We start from the raw sequence: 17,073 nt of genomic DNA, 5'->3' as shown, positions 1-17,073 counted from the left end.
AACCATGTCTTCTCAAAGTGTCATGAACCATGTCTTCTCAAAGGTCGGATGAACCATGTCTCTCAAATGTCAGCATGAACCATGTCTTCTCTCAAAGGTTCAGATGAAACCATGTCTTCTCAAAGTGTCAGATGAACCATGTCTTCTCAAAGTGTCAGATGAACCATGTCTTCTCAAAGTGTCGGATGAACCATGTCTTCTCAAAGTGTCGGATGAACCATGTCTTCTCAAAGTGTTGGATGAACCATGTCTTCTCAAAGCTGAGGGATGATTTCATTTGTTTAGCCTGGTGTTGTGTTCCAGCACTCTATGTGCCTCCTCTCCACCTCTCTCTTCTCCTCTCCTCCTCTCTACCCCTCTCTTCTCCTCTCTACCCCTCTCTTCTCCTCTCTACCCCTCTCTTCTCCTCTCATATGTTCGTGGTAACAGAGAACACCAGGGTTGTTTTCACTGAGAGACATGCTGTGTCAGAATGCTTGACATGATGAATGTGTGGTCTCTCTAAGAGCCAATGATACATTTTTAAGTGCATAAAGTCAGGAACTGGGCCTCTTTTCTCTGTCTCTCTCTCTGTCTCTCTGTCTCTCTGCCTCTCTCTCTCCCTCCCTCTCTTTGTCATTCTCTCTCTCTCTCTCTCTTTTGGTCTCTCTCAGTGCCAGAGAAGAAAAAAAGAGAGAAAAGAAGGGGAGAGTGGAGAAGGGGAGAGTAGAGACAAAAAATAAGAGTTCCTTTCATCAGAAGCACAGTGCCCTCTACTCCCACAATCCCCATGGGACAGACTAAGAGACAAGCAGTATGGACGACGAGGCCAAACTAAAACAATAGCATAGCAAGGACAAACACTATCAGATGGATGGCCAGGGTTGTCTGTCTGTGTGTGTGTGTGTGTGTGTGTGTGTGTGTGTGTGTGTGTGTACCATGGTAACTGAAGCCAGGCAGGGGCCACCGCAGGCCCCAGTGTTGTCATAATTGCATAGGGAAGAGAACGTTCTAGAAACGCTTATGAAGCCCTTCCAGAGATGGAATAAGTTACAGATCAGCGTTTGCTCATACACACACACGTATGTACACTCTCTCACACAAATGCATACACACGTGCAAAGACACACATGGCAGTGGTTTAATGTCCAGGTGATGAGTGGATCCCACACAGCCACGTACAGGAAGATCAGCACCAAACAAACAGCTCATAAATTAAGAACGAGAGAGAGAAAGAGAGACAGACAGACAGACAGACAGACAGACAGACAGACAGACAGACAGACAGACAGACAGACAGACAGACAGACAGACAGACAGACAGACAGACAGACAGACAGACAGACGAGCGGGATAACAGACAGACCAACAGGACAGACAAGACAGACAGACAGACAGACAGACAGACAGACAGACAGACAGACAGACAGACAGACAGACAGACAGACAGACAGACAGACAGACAGACAGACAGACAGACAAAAAGCAAGCCAGTGCTATCCTTTCGTCCAACAGGGAAAGATGTTCCTTATGACTTCCACATTCCCTCGCTAATCAACAACAGCCTCATAATACCACACACAGGCTTATTACACCAACACACAACACACACTCTACCAGCAGACCCAGTAGAGTAGGGCAGCGTATGAGCTTCTAAACAACACTGATGGTCATCTTCCCTGTCTTACCTCTTCGACCCCCTCTCTCTAACCCCCCCCCCCCCCCCTCCGGCCTTTTTTCTCCTCCAGTCGTATCTCTCCAGATAACAGATAGCCCTCTCCACCACGTCGTCTCACACATCACCTATACTCCTTTATCCTCCTCTCTCACCCCCATCCCTCTTTCCTTCTCTCAGTCTTACCTCTCCACCACGTCGTCTCCGCTCCAGCAGGTAAAGTCGGTCCACCACCATCTCTCCCTCACACAGCATCTCTGGAAGCACTGCAAAGAATGACTTATAGCGCTGGATGTAGCTCAGAAACTCCCTGAGAGGAAAGAGAGGATGGAGAGAACAGAAAGGACGGAAGAGCGACAGAATAGAGAAAGGATGGATAGAGAGGTGGGAAAGAGGACAGAGGACAGAGGGGTGAGAGTCAGGGTACAGACTCTATGTTATAAGAAACACAGCATACTGTAACGTCTATGGTTACCACCCACTACATATGATATGTAATCATGATATGAATGTGTTAATAGAATGACAGGTGCATAGACAGAACCTAAAGGAATACTGTCGAACCTAAAGAATATAGTTCCCATAGATCTTTAAACACATTGAAAATAATATATATGCTGTAGTGACTGGTGGCCAAACAAGAGAATAATTCTGATCAGGCACCTGTTACGGCCACCCAAGAGACAGGGACTCCAATAGGAGGGGTCATGTGAGGTCACATGCTGTTAGGACCCCATCAGTCAGGGGCTGTCATGATGATAGTATCAGAGCCCCCGTTAGGGGTGGGCCGCGAATGGGATCCTAATGAATGACGAGGGATTATGAAGGGTTAAACCATATCATTAATCACCTGTCACTAGCCAGATAGACAGACAGACACACACATATGTTGAGAGACATCATAGCCTGATCCAATACTGATGACAACATAGTGCTGTCACACACAGAGAGAAGAGAGAGAGATGAGAGAGAGAGAGAGAGAGAGAGAGGAGAGAGATGAGAGAGAGAGAGAGAGAGAGAGAGAGAGAAAGAGAGAGAGAGAGACAGAGACAGAGACACAAGAACAGAGACAGAGACAGAGACAGAGACAGAGAGAGAGAGAGAGAGAGAGAGAGATAGAAACAGAGGGCACAGACAGAAAGACACACGGACAAAGACAAAGACAGACATACATATGTGGAGACTGAGAAGCAGAGACAGAGGAAAGGTAGTTGTCATTCACCGGGTGGGTGGGTGTTTGTCATGCTTACCTAGAGATTTTTTTCAGACTTCTAGGTTATCGTTCTTGGAGGGTTTTCAGGGGGAATGAACTGAGGATGGAAGAGTCCGGGGGAGGGGGGGGCGGGGATGACACAAGCGGAAAGGTGCAGGGGAGAGAAAAACAAAGAAAACGGAGGAGGGACAAATGAGGGCCAGACAAAAAACAAGGAGGGGAGGGGAGAGGAAGACATAGTCAGTTTACGACCCTGGATAAGGGTGAGTCATGCACATGCAGATGTCAGAGGTCAGGGTGGGAAACACGCCCAAAAAACCCACCAAAACACACCCCCCTCCCACACACCCCGCACAGTAGGTGAGGACACTCATTTGTTGTCCCACGTGACAATGTTTAAAACAGCTATTGAAAGTCATACAAAGTCATACAGCCTATTGAAAGTGAAGCAATTCAATTTCAAATTGAGAATACAACACAACTGTATGTGTGTACTACCCCTTTTTCACAAAGTAAATTGAATTGTTGTCTGGAAATTTGGTTGTTGTCTGGAAATTAGATTACTGTCTGGAAATTAGATTGGTGTCCTGGAAATTAGATTGTTGTCTGGAAATTAGAATTACTGTCTGGAAATTAGGATTGTTGTCTGGAAATCAGATTGTTGTCTGGAAATAGATTGTTGTCTGGAAATTAGATTGTTGTCTGGAAAATTGATTGTTGTCTGGAAATCAGATTGTTGTCTGGAATTAGATTACTGTCTGGAAATTAGATTGTTGTCTGGAAATTAGTATTGTTGTCTGGAAATCAGATTGTTGTCTGGCAATTAGATTGTTTGTCTGGAAATCAGATTGTTGTCTGGAAATCAGATTGTTGTCTGGAAATTAGATTACTGTCTGGAAATTAGATTACTGTCTGGAAATTAGATTGTTGTTCTTGAAATTCAGATTGTTGTCTGGAAAATCAGATTGTTGTCTGGAAAATTAGAATTGTTGTCTGGAAATCAGATTGTTGTCTGGAAATTAGTTGTCTGGAAATTAGATTGTTGTCTGGAAATTAGATTGTTGTCTGGAAATTAGATTGTTTTCTGGAATTAGATTGTTGTCTGAAATGAAAAATGTCCTTTAATTTTCAACCAAGGAACTTATCCCATTCGACAAAACAAATATATTAAACTTAACTGGAAACAAAGTTAAAGTCATAAAATGAGTGGTCCACTCCTCTCTACTCCATTCTGTGTTATATAAATTACAATTAAAACTACATATATTTATGTCATATTCCATTTTCCCTTGTTATTCCACTATATCATTATTCCTTTCCATTCCCTGCCAGTGGCTACTGGCCCTTGTGCCTCTGCCAGTGTAAACTGCTTGTGTTGATGAGGGATACTGCCCACTGGGCTGTGGGTAGGCTGGCAGAGGGCTGGGTGCTGGATACTGTTAGGCATGGAGCAGGGTGGCAGCGCCAGGCAGACCGTCAGCTACGACTGGACCACAAATACCTGTCACGCCCTGGCCATAAGAGGCTTTTATTCTCTTTTTGGTTAGGCCAGGGTGTGACTAGGGTGGGCATTCTAGTTTCTTTATCTTCTATGTTTTTCTGTTTTCATGTTTTTGCTGGGTATGGTTTCCAATCAAGGGAACAGCTGTCCTATCGTTGTCTCTGATTGGAAATCATACTTAGGCAGCCTGTTTTTCCACCTTTAGTTGTGGGTAGTTGGATCTGTGTAGTGGCCCTTATCCCCTAAGTCAGCTTCACGTTCGTTTTGTTGTTTTTGTTGGTGACATTCATAAATAAAAAGGAAAATGTACCACGCTTCGCACCTTGGTCGGGTCATTTCCCCTGACGACGGTTGTGACAAATACTGGGTTCTGCATGGTCAAGTGAGTGAGTGAGTGATGAGTGAGTGAGTATGGTGAGTGAGTGAGTGACTGATTGATGGTGAGTGAGGCTGTGAGTGAGGTGAGTGAGTGAGGAGTGAGTGAGTGAGTGAGTGAGTGAGTGAGTGAGTGTGCCTTAATGCCTAATATGTGACTGTGTGACTGTGTGTCTGTGTGTGCCTATGTCTATGCCTATGTGATAGCACTGAGGTGGGCAGCTGATCTGAGCTGGGGCTATGGTAGTCTGGGTAAACAGGAAGCGGTCTGTCAGTATTAATCTTCCCCCCTCCCTGTGGGCACTGCCCTGCCAGCTGCTGTGGGCACCGGGTGCCTCAAAGGACGAGGTAGAGGGGGAATCGGACCGTGTGAGAGGAGTGTGTAACACACAGTATGTCTGTGTGAGTGTGTGTGTGGCAGAATCACTATACTATATGTACTGTATAGATGAATAAATTGTCATTTAAGATCGAGCCAAGAATCTCAAAGTCCATAATTCCCTTGGCTATCACATGCTGTAAATTTTTTTAACGTTTATTTATGACGGTCACATGATGTTCATCTGTCACCAGACTTAGATCAAGTACCTATCGTTTTCCTTTCAAAAACATTAGATGTGCTTGATTTAACGTGCACAGCTCCGCCATCCCAGCACACTGGGTTAAATCAAGTGCATGTCAAGTATTTGACAGAAAACCAATAGGTTATTCTGCCTATTTAACATGCAGTGAGAATGTGACTCACACGAGGATAATGGAAACCGAAAAGTTGCAAATCTGATGTCGAAGAAAGAATCTGATTTCCCAGGTGTTTCGGATCTGAACAGAACTTTTGTCCCAGCTCTGTCTGGCCCGGCCTTACCTCCTCAGGTGGGCAAGTTGTCCCATCAGCTGTTCTGGTGGGGGGATGGAGGGGGGGTCGGAGGGAGTGACGGTCGATGATGTCACCGTGGAGGTCGTGACCTCTGGGGCGGGGTCAGGGTGGACGCTGGTGCGGGGCTCCTTGGCTGACCGACCACACACTTTGTCCACCTGCAGGGAGGGAGAAACACACGGGGGTTGACACACGGCACAATGTCTACACACCCTTGTCCACCTGCAGGAGGGAGAAACACACGNGGCACAATGTCTACACACCCTTGTCCACCTGCAGGAGGGAGAAACACACGGGGGTTGACACACGGCACAATGTCTACACACCCTTGTCCACCTGCGGGTGTCACAGAAAAAAAACAAGTGGCTTTATAAAGGGAATGGTGTCTAAACCACACACACATACTGGGAAGCAGAGAACAGAGAGTTGGAAGTTGGAGAAAGAACGATGGGGACAGAATGAACATAGGGCTCATGGAGACACGGAGACGTTGGAGGGGGACAAGGACAAATGAGAGAGTTATTGCCAAGACTGACATGTGTGTATGTGTGTGTGTGTGTGTGTGCGTGCGTGTGTGTGTGCGTGTGCTGTTAACGATGAGTATATCTCCACTGGGCCATTAAAACTCTGAATGGCTCTATGAGACAGACAGGTCATGCAGTGACCGCCCCCACAATCCAAATCAATSGTGTCTTATTGGCTTAAAAGACTTGGGTGTTATTAAATGTTATTCTATTAGGTAGATGGACAGTCTAATGGTGAGCTGCACCAACACCACGTCTGGTGGAGTACAGAGAAGCACCTCATCATCCTCACTGTCTGTCTCTGTCTGGAGGGGTCATTCTATCGCTGTCCTGACAACCCAATGTCATTAGGCTATAACTTACTGCTCTCCTTGCCTCCTGTCATACATCGCCTATACTGAATGTGTACTTTCAAAATGAGGTACGGCAGATCTCACACTTCCGACAGCCTTACGACAAGGCTCTGTAACTTACAAATGACGAAGCAAGCCGGACACCTGACGTAGGCTTACATAAATGCCTCAGCTCTTTGTTACATAAGAAGAAACTTGCATCACTGCTCTTGGAGCAGAGTAAGTGTAATAACGTCTTAAGTGGACTTCAGCAATGGCTTTTCTAATGCAGTATGCATGTGATGCGGGAACATCAAAGACACTGCTGAAGTATTTACGCTTCACTCCTACGGTACGGGACCTGTTTAGGAGAGCTAGTGAACACTCCAGGCGCAAACACACAAACACACACACACACACACACATACACTTCTTCACACCAGCCAGCCCAGACCTCCCAGACACTGTGTGCCTATCGGAAAACTAAACAATGGAATGTACAAAACATAAACATGCACTTTCTTCCATACCAAACAGAGAGGGGAAAAGGAGAAATATGCGTAACAACTTCAAAACCGCAGGTCGTCAGAGCCCATATGTGCCAACGGGGCGGCTTATAAATAGCGTTAGCCTCTGGGGCTAGGAGGATGTGTGTGTGTGTGTGTGTGTGTGTGTGTGTGTGTGTGTGTGTGTGTGTGTGTGTGTGTGTGTGTGTGTGTGTGTGTGTGTGTGTGTGTGTTGTGTTTATGATATAAGTCGCACATGTTGCCCTATAAAGGCAATTGAAAATGGAGGTTTCTGCATAACAGCAGGGCTAAGTTCCTGACTGAGAACACTGGACCATGCAGGCCTCTACCAGAGACCTGCTGGAGCGACACAGGCCATGTCCTGGTAAGAGAAGTGAGTCACTGGAGAGAACAGAGTTATCAGTACTGGCACATGTCTACCTTCTACAACTCTTCTCTCTTCTCTCCTCTCTCTGTATCTCTCTTTCTTCAACTCTCCCCCTTTCTCTCCTTCCCTCTCTCTCTCTCTCTCTCTCCCCCTTTCTCTCTCTCCTTATCTCTCCCCTCTCTCTGCTCTCTCTTCCTCTCCCCTTTCTCTCTCTCTCTCCCCCCCTTCTCTACCTCCCCGCGCCTTTCTCTCCCCCTTCTTTCAGTCAATACACACACAGGAGCCAGCTGTGGAGCAGCAAAGAGAGGCAGACATGGGCCATTGGGGAGATGATTGTGTTATTACATTACCTTGAAGTCCCCTGACCATAAAATTAGCACACAACAACACATCACACACACACACACCACACACACACACAACACACAACACACACACACACACACACACACACACACACACACACACACACACACACACACACACACACAACACACACTCACTAGCAGCACACATGCACACACACAGAGACAACACACACACACACACACCACACACACACACACAAACAGCACAACATGCACACTCAAACTGGCAATGCAACACACCCCATACACACACAGACTATAGAGCTGCGGGTGGGCAATCAAACGACATGCAAGGTAGCAACCATTTTACGGCGAACAACGGTGGAGGAGCCAAAAATGCTAAAATTGTATTCTGTTTGTATTATTCCATGCAGTTTTTCAAACAATTAAAATGTCAAAACAATTTACATACTGACCGCCCCCACGCGCTCCGCAAGGCAAACATTTGTTGGAACACTTGTAAATTGTAAACTTGTAAACTGTTTGTTTTATGAAATAATCCAAGCTAGAACACTTGAGGGAAGCTAATGTGTACTGATCGAGACACTTTTAATTCTTTGTTGATTAGCACATGGTTTTGTTGCAGTTGCACTACTGCCAGATCGTTTCTTAAGCCAAGTTGAAACGAACAATGTAAAAAGTCTTGTCTTTCCAAGCAGTAGAACTATAAAAATCCATGCTAATTCATGTTGGATTCAAACCAACCACCACGGCTCAAACACACGCACAGACACAGACACAGACACAGACACAGACACAGACACAGACACACGCACAGACACAGACACAGACACAGACACAGACACAGACACACGCACAGACACACCAACCCCCTCTTTCTACTGATTATATCCCTCGAGACCAGTTTGGGTCGTATTCAGACACCACAGGGTCCTGTTGGGACATATTCAAACTGCCAGGGAGGTCTGGGCCTGCCTGGCAGACTGGGTCTGTGTGTGTGTCTAGTTGGCTTGCCTGGCAGACTGGGCAGGTGTGTGGAGGGGCAGGGCAGGAGCACCCAGACTCCCCAGTATTAATACCCATCGCTATTACAGGACTGGCATTCTCCTGACGCCCACACACACACACGATTGGACAATATTGTCCAACAGCAGATCCAGACAGGGACAAGAGCCTGGGGATCTGTCGCAGACACCATCAGAGGGAACTGGAGGGAGTTTGACAAGCTACTAAAAGACTAAACCAAACAGACAAGACAGCTGAATACACAGTCTCGTACACAGCAACACTTCCTAGCTAAGCTAAACAGAGTGGCATAGTCAAGCCAATACTGTACATGTATCTATGCAGACTAGACGACACTAAGGGACGTTATCATTGGTTACCAAAAGCATACACTGAGTGTACATAACATTCGGGACACCTTCCTAATATTGAGTTGCACCCCCTTTTTCCCTCAGAACAGCCTCAATTTGTCGGGGCATGGACTCTACAAGGTGTCGAAAGCGATTCACAGGGTTGCTGGCCCATGTAGACTCCAATGCTTCCCACAGTTGTGTCAAGTTGGCTGGATTTCCGTGATACACACAGGAATCACACAGCATTGCAGTTCTTGACACAAACTGGTGTGCCTGGCACCTACTACCATACCCCATTCAAAAGGCACCTAAATCTTTTGTCTTGTCCATTCACCCTCTGAACGGCACACAGACACAATGCATGTGTCAATTGTCTCAAGGCTTAAAAATCCTTCTTTAGCCCGTCTCCTCCCCTTCATCTAGACTGATTGAAGTGGATTTAACAAGTGACATCAATAAGGGATCATAGCTTTATCCTGGATTTACCTGGTCAGTCAATGTCATGGAAAGAGCAGGTGTTCCTAATGTTTTGTACACTCAGTGTATATCTTCAATATATGTTTATATATATGTAAATATTTATATCAAAGTGATTTATTATAACTTTTGGGATTAGCTTTTTTCTCATTCTTTCATAAGTGTTGAAATTTGGCGGAATCAAACGCCATGTCTCGCCTGTCTCCAGAATGAAAAGTTTGTTTTGTAGAGACAAATATGTAAACGTTCCCTCCAAAATATGAGTTGGAAGAGAAAGTCGATAACACTTGTGTGTGTTCTGTTCTTTCTCTTTCACAACAAAACCTGGGTTGTGTTCATTGGGCACCAAACTGAGGGAAAAAGGACTGAAACAGGGAGGAACTGCCTGAACTTGTCCAAAAAGAAATGCTCGTTTTGCCTTTCCGTGACAAAACATTTTGCCACGGTGTACCCTAATAAATACCACCCAGTTCAGGAGATCAAGACAAGGGGTTTCTGTCAGTGAAGTGTCCTGTAGAGACGGGCTGAGGTCGTCATTTCAAAACAATAACATGGGCACAAATCAGTCGGATGCCTAACTAAACATGTAGCTATGTAAACAAAACAAAAAGTAATGGTAGGGAGAATAAACATAATCCACTAAAAACAGAAATGATACGGAAAATAAATATTAAGACAGTTTGGGGCCACAACAGGGACAAACAGAGAGAAATAGCCTTAGAAGCTAGATATGATGTCCGGATTGGCCGCATAATCCCATTGCCCAATCAGAGGACAGCTTGACGGATGGCACAGACTACAATGCAACAATAAGTCAATTATCTCCTGCGCTCAGTGATGGCATGGGAATGGAAGCCCGAGTGCGTGTGTGTGTTTAACCACCTGTTTGTCCTTGTTAAATCTTTCAAATGGCAGCTATTCCATTTCAGGCATTCCTCCGGTGACTTCCTGGAGAATGATGGCATAGGATGCCATGGTCTGATGCCCTATGCCAAACTGTTCAGCCTATGGGGAAAACAAAGACTTGCGTTCTCTATACATTTGGGAAGAGGGCGATGAAATTGGTGACGGGAGCATGTGTGTGTTACTATAAGTTCTGTATATGCTTCTGTACCTGTGTGTTCACATTTGTATGCCTGCATGTGTGTGTGTGTTCGCATTTGTATGCCTGCATATGTGTGTGTGTTCGCATTTGTATGCCTGCATATGTGTGTGTGTTCGCATTTGTATGCCTGCCTGCGTGTGTGTGTGTGTGTGTGTGTGTGTGTGTGTGTGTGCGTGCGTGCGTGCGTGCGTGCGTGTATCTATATGTCTATAATCCCCCACACTTGTGTTTATGTATCGTCTCCATCTCATATATCCCTGGTCTACCCCGGGGCCAGAGAGTTGAGACGAGAGGAGCAGAGAGCGAGGGAACGAACTAGAGAGTGTCCGACCTATCCCAGTCCATCCCAGGCCGTCCCAGGCCATCCCAGGCTCTAGGGGAGTATTGCCTTACAGAAAGCAGTGGTGGTCCCAGGCTGTCATCTTGGTTTGTTTATCTAGGGATCAGCCAGGGTAACTTTCTCAGCCTCCCTCTCCGATTGCATTCTGGGTAGGTGGGGGGGGGTTGTCCAGCGAGTTTGGCCCCCTATTGTCCACTGCTGGTTTGAATTCTGGACAGCCACTCAAAAACATTCTGGACAGCCACTCACAAACCTCTCGGATAGCTCAGTTGGTAGAGCAGAGGACTGTAAGTGGGAAAACACAGATCCTTAGGTTGCTGGTACGAAGGAGGAAACCCTGTTCTCTTGCTTTTGGCCGACTCTCCCAAGGTCTTTTCAGGGGTGCGGGGTGGGGTTGTTTTCTGGCTAATTTGGCTCCTTATTGTCCACTGTTAGTTTGTCCACTGTTACTTGTGTGTTACAGGGGGGCTGAACTCATTTCGTCTTGCTTTTCCACATCCCGATTGAGAAATGCTAGAAGCAACAAGAGCTTGAAATGGGTTTGTTATGTTCGTCACCGTTGTGTGTTCCTCTTTACTACATATCCCAAACAGCCACCATACGCATGACGAATGGCTTAGCAACCGCGTGAGGCGGCTGGACAACGCGAATGTGATTGATCAAGAATCCCAAAAGCTCTGAGAATGTCCTGCTTTCTAAGAGCACCAGTGTCTTTGATGACAGTTGTGTTTGCGACGCTTACGTTAGCTGACGAACATGAGGATGCTTGAGTTGGAAAAACCCCAAGCCCTTTTTATAAACACCAAGTCTCCTTCTGTCTATGTATTGTTTTGTCCCGTAAACAAGTCCGAGGTGATGCGTGTGAATGGCTATTTCCACGTCATTTCCTGCCGTCTGTTAATGGGAAGGCTGCAGGTTGATTCTGCTGCTAAGGTTGGACAGAACTCCCACAGCACACCTGTTTTCTGCGCGCGTGACAATTCTCCCAAGGCGCTACCATCACGTGATAGTGGGCAAGTGGACATGATTAGGCATGGCTGAAATCAAAAGCCAACATCATCAAATATCCAATGATTTAGGAACATAATTGTTTTCCTTAAATCTAGAAAATCTGAGGTTTGGAAAAAAACTCACTTTATGAACAAAATTCTATTATTTACACTTTGTAGTCAATTTTGGCACTAGGGTCAATCAATGCCACTTTCAACCAGAGAAGTAGTTTTTTTGGTTGACCGACTTTTTAAACCATAGGAACGGAGTACCTGTATCTGCCAATGCATAGGCAGCACAGACAATAGCCTACTGCTGACACTACTCACAGAGCTACCCTTCAATAGCTCAGTCGGTAGAGTGGTGGTGTGTAGATTAAATAACAGCAATCTTTAGGTCAAAATCTGGCTTGAGAGAAGAAATTTTGTCCTGCATCTACCTGATGGCACTGCATTCTGGGGATGTTCTCTGAACATTTTGTCCACTATTGGTTTGCATTTCAAATCAAATCAGATGTTATTGGTCACATACACATGGTTAGCAGATGTTAATGCGAGTGTAGCGAAATGCTTGGGCGTCTACTTCCAACAGTGCAGTAATATCTAACAAATAATCTAACAAATTCACCATGACTACCTTATACACACAAATGTAAAGGGATGAATAAGATGGATGAGCGATGGCCGAACGGCATCGGCAAGATGCAGTAGATGGTATAGAATACAGTATATACATGTGAGATGAGGAATGTAGGGTATGTAGACATTACTAAAGTGGCTTTATTTAAAGTTACTAGTGATACTTTTATTAAATATATTTATTACATTTATTAAAGTGGCCAGAGATTTGAGTCTGTATGTTGGCAGCAGCCCTCTGTGTTAGTGATGGCTGTTAAACAGTCTGATGGCTTTGTGATAGAAGCTGTTTTTCAGTCTCTCGGTCCCAGCTTTGATGCAATTGTACCCAGTTTTGATGCACTTGTACTGACCTCACCTTCTGGATGATAGTGTGGTGAACAGGCAGTGGCTCGGGTGGTTGTTGTCCTTGATGATCTTTTTGGCCTTCCTGTGACATCGGGTGCTGTAGGTGTCCTGGAGGGCAGGTAGTTTGCCCCCGGTGATGCGTTGTGTAGACCGCACTACCGTCTGGAGAGCCTTGTGGCGGTTGTGGGCGGAGCAGTTGCCATACCAGGCGGTGATACAGCCCAACAGGATGCTCTCTATTGTGCATCTGTAAAAGTTTGTGAGTGTTTTAGGTGACAAGCAAAATTTCTTCAGCCTCCTGAAGTTGAAGAGGCACAGTTGCGCCTTCTTCACCACGCTGTCTGTGTGGGTGGACCATTTCAGTTTGTCTGTGATGTGTACACCAAGGAACTTAAACTTTCCACCTTCTCCACTGCGGTCCTGTTGATGTGGATAGGGGGATGCTCCCTCTGCTGTTTCCTGAAGTCCACGATCATCTCCTTTGTTTTGTTGACATTGAGTGAGAGGTTATTTTCCTGACACCACACTCCGAAGGCCCTCACCTCCTCCCTGTAGGCCGTCTCGTCGTTGTTGGTAATCAAACCTACCACTGCAGTGTTGTCTGCAAACTTGATGATAGAGTTGGAGGCGTGCATGGCCACGCAGTCAAGGGTGAACAGTGAGTACAGGAGAGGGCTGAGAACACACCCTTGTGGGGCCCCAGTGTTGAGGATCAGCGGGGTGGAGATGTTGTTTCCTACCCTCACCACCTGGGGGCGGCCCGTCAGAAAGTGCAGGACCCAGTTKCACAGGGTGGGGTCGAGACCCAGGGTCTCGAGCTTAGTGACGAGTTCGGAGGGTTCTATGGTGTTAAATGCTGAGCTGTAGTCAATGAACAGCATTCTTACATATGTATTCCTCTTGTCCAGATGGGATAGGGCAGTGTGCAGTGTGATGGCGATTGCGTCGTCTGTGGACCTATTGGGGCAGTAAGCAAATTGGAGTGGGTCTAGGGTATCAGGTAGGGCGGAGGTGATGTGATCCTTGACTCTCTCAAAGCACTTCATGATGACAGAAGTGAGTGCTACGGGGCAATAGTAATTTAGTTCAGTTACCTTAGCTTTCTTGGGTACAGGAACAATGGTGGTCATCTTGAAGCATGTTGGCACAGCAGACTGGGATAGGGATTGATTGAATATGTCCGTAAACACACCAGCCAGCTGGTCTGCCCATGCTCTGAGGACGCGGCCGGGGATGCCGTCTGGGCCGGCAGCCTTGTGAGGGTTAACACGTTTAAATGTTTTACTCACATTGGCCACGGTGAAGGAAAGCCCACAGGCTTTGGTAGCGGGCCGTGTCAGTGGCACTGTATTGTCTTCATAGCGAGCAAAGAAGTTGTTTAATTTGTCTGGGAGCAAGACGTCAATGTCCGCAATGGGGCTGGTTTTCTTTTTGTAATCCGTGATTGACTGTAGACTCTGCCACATATGTCTCGTGTTTTGAGTAATTGAATTGCGACCCTACTTTTTCGCTATACTGACGCTTTGCTTGTTTGACTGCCTTGCGGAGGGAATAGCTACACTGTTTGTATTTCGTCATGTTTCCGGTCACCTTGCCATGATTAAAAGAGGTGGTTCGCACTTTCAGTTTTGCGCGAATGCTGCCATCAATACACGGTTTCTGGTTAGGGAAGGTTATAATGGTCACAAGTCATCGCTCACCAAGTCAGCGTACACGTCAATGTTGTTGTCTGAGGCTACCCGGAACATATTCCAGTCCACGTAATCAAAGCAATCTTGAAGCGTGGAATCCAATTGGTCAGACCAGCGTTGGATTGACCTGAGCATGGGCGTTTCCTGTTTTAGTTTCTGTCTATATGCTGGGAGCAACAAAATTGACTCATGGTCAGATTTGCTGAAGGGAGGGTGGGGGAGGGCGGGGGAGGGAGGGCTTTGTATGCAGGGCGGAAGTTAGAGTAGCAATGGTCCAGAATGCTACCGGCTCGTGTCGCACATTCGATATGCTGATAGAATTTAGGAAGCCTTGTTCTCAGATTAGCTTTGTTAAAATCCCCAGCTACAATAAATGCAGCCTCAGGATTAGAGGTCGACCGATTATGATTTTTCAACGCCGATACCGATACCGATTATTGGAGGACAAAAAAAGCCGATACCGATTAATCGGCGATTAAAAAAATAAAATTAAAAATATGTATTTATACATATATATCATTTTGTAATAATTTTGTAATAACACACAATTTTGTAATAATGACAATTGCAACAATACTGAATGAACAATGAACACTTTTATTTTAACTTAATATAATACATAAATAAAATAAATGTAGTCTCAAATAACATGAGAACATATGTTAAAACGAATCACCAGCTTTCATGGGTCTTCAATATTCCCAGTTAAGAAGTTTTAGGTTGTGCAGAAAGCAGAGCTTGTCTGCATGGTCCCCTGTCAGTCTGCTCCTCCGCGAAACACAGACCTTATTTGAAGTAGATCAAGACCTTCTCTATGGAAGTCATGAACGGTAAAATAACGAAGGAACCCCTTTCAAGTTCAGCCGCAAGTTATTACAGGAATTATAACGCGTCGACTATTTCTCTCTAAACCATATACCTTTGACTAATCCGGAAACTATCACCTCGAAAACAAAACGTTTATTCAGTTCCGTATTTTATCTAACGGGTGGCATCCATGAGTCTAAATATTCCTGTTACATTGCACAACCTTCAATGTTATGTCATAATTACGTAAAATTCTGGCAAATTAGTTCGCAAAGAGCCAGGCAGCCCAAACTGTTGCATATACCCTGACTCTGCGTGCAATGAACGCAAGAGAAATGACACAATTTCACCTGGTTAATATTGCCTGCTAACCTGGATTTCTTTTAGCTAAATATGCAGGTTTAAACATATATACTTGTGTATTGATTTTAAGAAAGGCATTGATGTTTATGGTTAAGTACACATTGGAGCAATGACAGTCATTGATTGATTGTTTTTTATAAGATAAGTTCAATGCTAGCTAGCAACTTACCTTAGCTTACTGCATTCGCGTAACAGGCAGGCTCCTCGTGGAGTGCAATGTAATCAGGTGTTAGAGCATTGGACTAGTTAACTGTAAGGTTGCAAGATTGGATCCCCCGAGCTGACAAGGTTAAAAATCTTCTGCCGAGGCGATCCTAGGCCGTCATTGAAAATAAGAATGTGTTCTTAACTGACTTGCCTAGTTAAATAAAGATTAAATAAAAGGTGTAAAAAAATCAAATAAAATAAAAAGTTCGGCGCCCAAAAATACCGATTTCCGATTGTTATGAAAACTTGAAATCGGCCATTCCGATTAATCGATCGACCTCTACTCAGGATATATGGTTTCCAGTTTACATAGTGTCCAGTGAAGTTCTTTCAGTGCCGTCGAGGTTTCTGCTTGGGGGGATATACACGGCTGTGACTATAATCGAAGAGAATTCTCTTGGTAGATAATGCTGTCGGCATTTGATTGTAAGGAATTCTAGGTCAGATGAACAAAAGGACTTGAGTTCCTGTATGTTGTTATGATTACACCATGAGTCGTTAATCATAAGGCATACACCCCCGCCCTTCTTCTTACCAGAGAGATGTTTGTTTCTGTCGGCGCGATGCGTGAAGAAAACATTGGCGAGTAATATGCTCGGAAGCGGTGGATTGTGTGCTCGCCTTCTAAGTCTGACCAGTAGGCCGCTCCGTCTGCCTCTCCTGCGGCGACCGCGTTGTTTTGGGTCGGCCTCTGGGATTAAATCCCATGTCCAGGGTGGAGGTCCAAACAAAGGATCCGCTTCAGGAAAGTCGTATTCCTGGTCGTACTGTTGGTGAGGTGACGTCGCTTTTATATCCAGTAGTTCTTGATATATCCAGTAGTTCTCTCAACACTTGAGATTTTCTGGGCTAACAATGTAAGAAATAATACATTAAAAAATGAATTACTGCATAGTTTCCTAAGGACCTAAGGCGACCATCTCTGTCGGCGCCTCTTATCACACTTATCACATTTTGAACAGAGTTAACGCTCCATGTGTGTGCTTGCACACACATCCTCTGCCAGTGTGTGTGAAACCATGGGAATGGTGCACCAGTGCATAGGCCACTCACAGC

At 45.4% G+C, this 17,073-nt stretch overlaps 1 pseudogene; it reads right to left on the bottom strand.

The window, feature by feature from the left end:
* The window catches only part of LOC111956935 (glypican-5-like), a 198,212-nt pseudogene that overhangs the window by 88,567 nt on the left and 92,572 nt on the right, over window positions 1–17,073 (bottom strand).

Source organism: Salvelinus sp. IW2-2015, linkage group LG32, assembly GCF_002910315.2.
Source record: "Salvelinus sp. IW2-2015 linkage group LG32, ASM291031v2, whole genome shotgun sequence".
Taxonomy (NCBI): Eukaryota; Metazoa; Chordata; class Actinopteri; order Salmoniformes; family Salmonidae; genus Salvelinus; species Salvelinus sp. IW2-2015.
The sequence above is the reverse complement of the archived record's forward strand: the minus strand, read 5'-3'. Positions and strand labels throughout refer to the sequence as shown.